General features: G+C 48.7%; 1 long non-coding RNA gene across 2 annotated transcripts in view; it reads right to left on the bottom strand.

The window, feature by feature from the left end:
• Positions 1 to 294: 294 nt before the first annotated feature.
• Positions 295 to 6,000, bottom strand: part of LOC142574216 (uncharacterized) — a 92,130-nt gene continuing 86,424 nt past the window's right edge. For both annotated transcript variants that reach the window (XR_012826458.1, XR_012826457.1), the window contains exon 4: positions 295 to 426. This is a non-coding gene — a long non-coding RNA (uncharacterized LOC142574216). The remainder of the gene's footprint in view (positions 427 to 6,000) is intronic.

Raw genomic sequence — 6,000 nt, 5'->3', positions numbered from 1 at the left:
CTGGAGTTCCTGCTATTAGCTTTTGTAGGAATCTATAAGATCAGCGACCAATACACAGCAAACCATGGAGAAAGGGAAATTGCCTTTCCTTTTCAAACTATTCCGGAGCACGCAAGTACGTCGCCTCATACGTATCGTACTTATAGATTTAGGACGTAGTCTCATGAATGCTTCGCAACAAATTAAACTGCGTCTTTCTCTTCTTTTATGTACGTTGTAATGCTACTGCTGCGACACGATATAAAACAATATTGCAGTGAATGAACTCACTTCCTTTGGATTACTCACGGTCTTTCTGGGTGATTTCCTTCTTTTGCGTCTCTTGTTGCGTCAATTCAGGATCAGGAACAGCGTTGCATAGCCAAGGGTTGTGCAGTGTGGACGTTACTGCAGGGCACCAAACCTTCGCACACGATTCTGGTTCATCTGCAGAAAAAGGGACCCAAACAAACTCTTGCGCCTTATTCCACGCATTATCGAATGGCAATCTGCTATAAATTTTATTCACGTGATATCAAATATGTGCCGGTAGCTTCTGCTGCGTGGTATTTGTTAGAATATAAGGTGGACAAAAATAACTCTTTTGCCGTGCAGCGTTGACAGTAAATTTTGCGAAAGCATATAATGCGCAAGACCTTATTTTTACGATAACAGTTGTGTGGACATTCCAGACGCATTTCTACTGTTGTCACCGCCGTCGGCATCGCCGTGATGTTTCTCATAAAGTTTCAGTGCGATAACATCGTGGCTACGTGCCTTATCCTGTGGGGGCGAGTCAAAACGTGCGATGGTGACCTGACGATGATGGCTCGGTGTCGCGCGCGCGTGAAGGGAAGTCGGGGGCGAGGGTCGCGCGCCGTCTCCTATCGCGCGAAAAAGAGCAGAGGGAGTGGGAGAAGGAGGGAGAGAGAGAAACTTCATAGCATGGAACAAAAATTTCATGCTGCGAGGGAAAGCGGCTCGCTGATACAGCTTGGTCCAGGAGGGCTAGACCCTGATCCTCATCCGAAAGCCGCGTCTGCCACTGCCTGTAAATATCTTGTGTTTTTAGTTGTGTGGAGTTTATATGTGTCGGTCGGTATGGGTAAATACACGTGGTGAGGTAACATTGACATGTTCCCGCACAACGGGAATTGGTCAGTGTATCGTGTGTGGTGAATACAGCTAAGTGTATGTACGCGGGACGTTCCGAAAGTAAGTTGCGTCATTTTTTTTTCAAAAGAGAAGATGGTGCACCAAGTGAAACATCCATTCGCCAGAAATATAGACTGGCGTTGCTGCCGAAGGAGCGTCCGTGAAGGAGGAATGATGCATGCGTAGAGCGCGGAAGAAGAGAGAGTAGCAGATGACCGGCGTGCTTGAGGTTGTTCGATTACAAATCACGATGGCAGACAGTCGTGTCTTGACAACGTATTCGCCAATGGGAGTGCGTGCGCTTATCGGGTATGAATGGGCACCTGTTCACCTTCATTGAGAGCCGCATTCTCGGGACGTTATTTCAAGACAATGCTGAGGTGGAGCAGTCTGTTCGGCAATTCCTTGCATCGCATGGGACCAAGTTTTATCAGGGACCCACATATGGGGAGTGCTTAACGCCGGCTTCACATCTGCCGTGGGTGGGCCCGGTATTGCAATATCATCGGGATCGGCCTACGTATGGGGAGTTCTTAATGCATGCTGCCCCTCCACCGCGGGTCGGCCCGGCATGGTACTACCGTCGCGAGGGACCCACGTATCGAGAGCGCTTAACGCCTGCTTCACCTCTGCCGCGGGTGGGCCCAGTATGGCAATATCTTCGGTATCGGGCTCCGTATATGGAGTTCTTAATGCTTTCTTCACCTTCACCGCGGCTCGGTCCGGCACTGCACTACCTTCGGTATGGGCCCACGTATAGGGAGCGCTTAACGCCTGCTTCACCTCCACCGCGACTGGGCCCGGTATTGCATTATCGTCGGGATCGGCCTACGCATGGGGAGTTCTTAATGCCTACTCCGCTTTCACCGCGGGTCGGCCTGGCATTGCACTATCTTCGGGAGGGACCCACGTATGGGAGCGCATAACGCCAGCTTCACCTCCGCCGCGGTTGTGCCGGGTATTGGAATATCTTCAGGCCGACCCGCAGCGGAGGTGAAACACTTTGCTTGGGATCTCCTTGGATGTGGGGGCCAGTTTTCTGATCGATTCGGTGCCCGCGCGATTAACACAAAATGAATTCAGTTGTCACCATCTATTGCAGCAGGCAGGGCGTAGTTGATTGTTTTAATTATAATATTTTATTTTATTTATAATGCCCAACACAACTTTTGTGTTACCATCTATTCAACGATCACGCGCATCCCTGTTCCTTCGTTAGTTCAACCTTTTTTGTTTAGACTGATCCAGCGCCAGGAAGGGGATTCGGTTCATAGTCCACTGGTCTGTATGCTCATGGAACCAGTTGTGGCCGGAGAAAACGCCTGTTGCATTTAACCTTTCCTTTTGACTCATTATTTCCTCGAGTGAAAGCTCGACACAACGCTGGCAGATCCTCGGAACCATATATCCGCGGTATGTGTTAGATAAGGTGGAAAATAAAATATTGCGAAACAGCGTCGATCATGACTCTGCAAGAACCCTTAAACTCATAAGCAATATGACTGTCACCCGTTACCTCGCCTGGTTTTTCCCTTATTGTACAGCACTTTTCGTGCAAAATTCGGAACTGGAAACAAGAGTCGCAAGGAGATGAGAAATTAAGCGATCTACTAAGCGAGAAAGCCAAGGCAACAGCCAAACAGGGAGGGAAAGCGAAAATTGTTTGTGAAACTATTTATGGATCAACAACTTTTTATTTAAAAAGGATGTCGGTAAAACGCCGCTTGCAGTGAAGAATAATTCCGTGTGTTTTGAATGACTCTTCTACAGTTGCCTTACGTAGCCACTTTTCTGCTATGCTAATGGGGTGTTCTTTCTAACCTTCCGCGGTGGGCTCAGTACGTCTAGAACCGCAGCGTCCTGCGCTCTACGCGGTTTTATGGCACTGGTGACCACGCATCATTACACAACATCCCAAATAACAACACGAGTCGGTTTTGGCACTTGGTAGAGCAGTAAAGAAGGGATCCAAAAAGAACTGTGATTGTTCCGCAAATATACATTGCTCCATAATATTTCCACAGCTAACTCAAAAAACGCTACTAGAAATCATTATTTTGCACTTTCGATGGTTAGCTTGTTCTTGGAAAGGTTCTTCCTGCGCATCTTGCATGCGAGAGTCCATTTGGTGTGGTTCTTTGTTTGCCAAGTAAAGAAGAGGTTATTGTTATGTCACAGGTGTACCCGGAGATACACGCTCGTTCGATTCTCTTTTTCAGGCTTACGCGTCTTTGTGGCGAATGGTGGACATGTAGCTGGAGCATGTGAAGCTCAGCGAATAGCCTGTGTATACAGGGTTTGTCCGTAAAAGTGATGTAAGTGATTATATTGTGAAGCAACTATACGTCACAGCGCGCAAAAACTGGTTGGAATTGGTGGAGCGGTAAGTTAGCTTATGCATGCGTAGTCGCTCGATCGTCCGCGACCATCTGGACAGTAAATACGGGCTCTTGCGCGAGACTTATTTTCATTTCCCACGCAAGACATAATGCAGTGGTCTTGGAACAAAGGATTTGACATCAAGTTCTGGGTGAAACTCGGCAAGTTCGCAGTATGAACTTTTCTTATGATAAAGACGGCATTTGGCGATAATTGTTTCTCGGAACATCAAATCTACAGGTGGTACAAGGCCTTTTGAGAAGCTCCCGAAGGGATCAGCAAGGAAGCCCGCACTGGGCGACCATCAACGACAGAAAAAGGAAAATTGCCTAATGGCACAGCTCGGCATCCTTTCACCGAAGAAGGCCAGAATGAGCAAGCCAAAGGCCAGGAACATGCCCTTTTGTTCCTTGACATCAGCGGGCTCGTTAACCAAGAATTTGTACCACCCTGTGGAACAGTAAATGCAAACTCTATGTGGAATTGCTCAAAAGACCCAAAAGAGTAGTTCATCGCGCCCGGCCTCACATCGGGGGCGACTGGAAAGATCTCCGCGACAATATGCCAGCCCACACCATCTTCCTCGTCACTCGCTTCCAGCCAATTCAAAGACGCCACACTACTGTCCTGACGTGGCTCTCCCATACTTATTTTTGTTCCCGCACTTGAAAACTACCAGGAGAGGACATTGTATGGCAACAGTTGACAAAGTAAGATGCTTACGCCAAGGCTCTAAAGGACATTTCGGAGGAGGCCAACCGTGCCGCCTTAAATGCCTGGAAATTCCATCGGAAGCAATGTATCGATACAGGATTACCATATTTCAAAACATCTTAGTGAGTTATGCCGATCTGACCAAGAAGTTTTTTCGTTGACTCATTGACATTACCTTTAACGTACACTGCATTTTGGTCTACAGGGTTGAGCGTGGCCGTAAGCAAGCTGGTTTCAGCCTGTGTAATCACCTGTCTCTTTGTGTCAGCCTCTGTGCATACATTTGTTTCGTTGTGACCAACCGATCTACGAAATGCATCAAGCTCAGCTTTCAGTTCCGCCAAACTGCTCTTGATGGCATGGATCTTATCTACTGTTCAGGTATCTTCACGACTCTTTGTAATGGGTGTCGGTGTTTTTTGGGAGAGCTTGGTTTGGCAGTGTGAGATGCGACTTGTGCCCAGCTCACCCGATTATGTTGTGATTGGCTCGGTGCCAGCGGGCCCTTTGGGGCCTTGCTACTGTCTTCAATCTAGATGGGATGTCGCTGCTGTTGGTTTCCCGGTCGCTCCTATTACCTCGGTCGTGGTTGTACCCCAGGTTGACCGGACCAGGTCAGCTCCCTTGGCCTCGAACTCGAACAGCTGCTTTGTTGTTCGAGGCGGAGTTCCGGGTTAGCCTCTAGTTCAGAGTCCTGATCCTCGGTGGCAAACCACAGTGCTGTTTGATTGGCTTGCATAGTCTTATTTAGTAGTAGCACATGTTTCAGTCGTGGCATGTTTCAGTCGTGGCCTGTGGCATGATCCTACCCACAGGCGGCGCAATTTGGGCTACGCTCATATCCTTCCTATTGGTCCTGTACACCGCACACACGGCAAAGAGACAAGTCCGGATGGGCACACGTCCGTTTGATGGTCAACGCCGCTGCACGTTTTGCAAAACTGAGTTGCATTACCCTACGGATACCAGGCGTTCTCCACAAAAGTAGCAGACGCATTCTGGTATGATGTTTCCAAAGTAATCACTGCAGTTTCGGCGTCGCCGAGCGTTCGCTCTTCCACTACCTCCACTCCTTGGGTACCTTACCAAAGCTCTGTGTATTCTATGCCTCGTACAACACCTTCTCCGGTCATGAAAAGGTTCTGGTGTTGTTTATTGCCGTTGACGTGACCACTCCTGCTCGGGCCCGAATCGGGCCTACAGTATTTGTGAATAAAATTACGTACGCATTGCGCGATGGAGTTGTCTATTAATCTTAAGCGTTTTGACGTTCTGCATTCTCCGCACGTCCTCTTTCTCCAGTGGCAATACAAAGGCGAGGTTCGATTCTTGGAACGCAAGATAAAATTTCCGATTCATATTTTGCTTTGGCTTGCCACAACGGTCTGGGCTAACCCATAGCTGCTGATATGCTTAAGGGGTAAGTAAGCCTTGATGCGTGCTGATAACCACTTTCAGATAATCTTGCTGCAGCAGTGGTAGACGCCTCCTGCACGGTCGGCGTCGTTGTTTCCTCAGTTCGTCGGTTAAGCGCGGCTGGATGCGTCCCCCCGGCGTGTTTTGCACTCCCTTGCCTGCCGTTTCTTCTCACGTAGAGACAAGCCCTTATTCCATCCCATTCCCTCCGCAGTGTAATGCGGCACTGATGAATAAGCGCCGCCATTGTGGAAGTCAGCACCTCTCTCGGGAGTGGTCGGAATGTGGTTAGCATAAGCGTCGGACAAATTCATACCTTCATCGGCGCATGGCCCTCGTGGAAAGCCTTGATTCGAT

The sequence above is a fragment of the Dermacentor variabilis genome, chromosome 3, assembly GCF_050947875.1.
Source record: "Dermacentor variabilis isolate Ectoservices chromosome 3, ASM5094787v1, whole genome shotgun sequence".
Lineage (NCBI taxonomy): Eukaryota > Metazoa > Arthropoda > Arachnida > Ixodida > Ixodidae > Dermacentor > Dermacentor variabilis.
The sequence above is the reverse complement of the archived record's forward strand: the minus strand, read 5'-3'. Positions and strand labels throughout refer to the sequence as shown.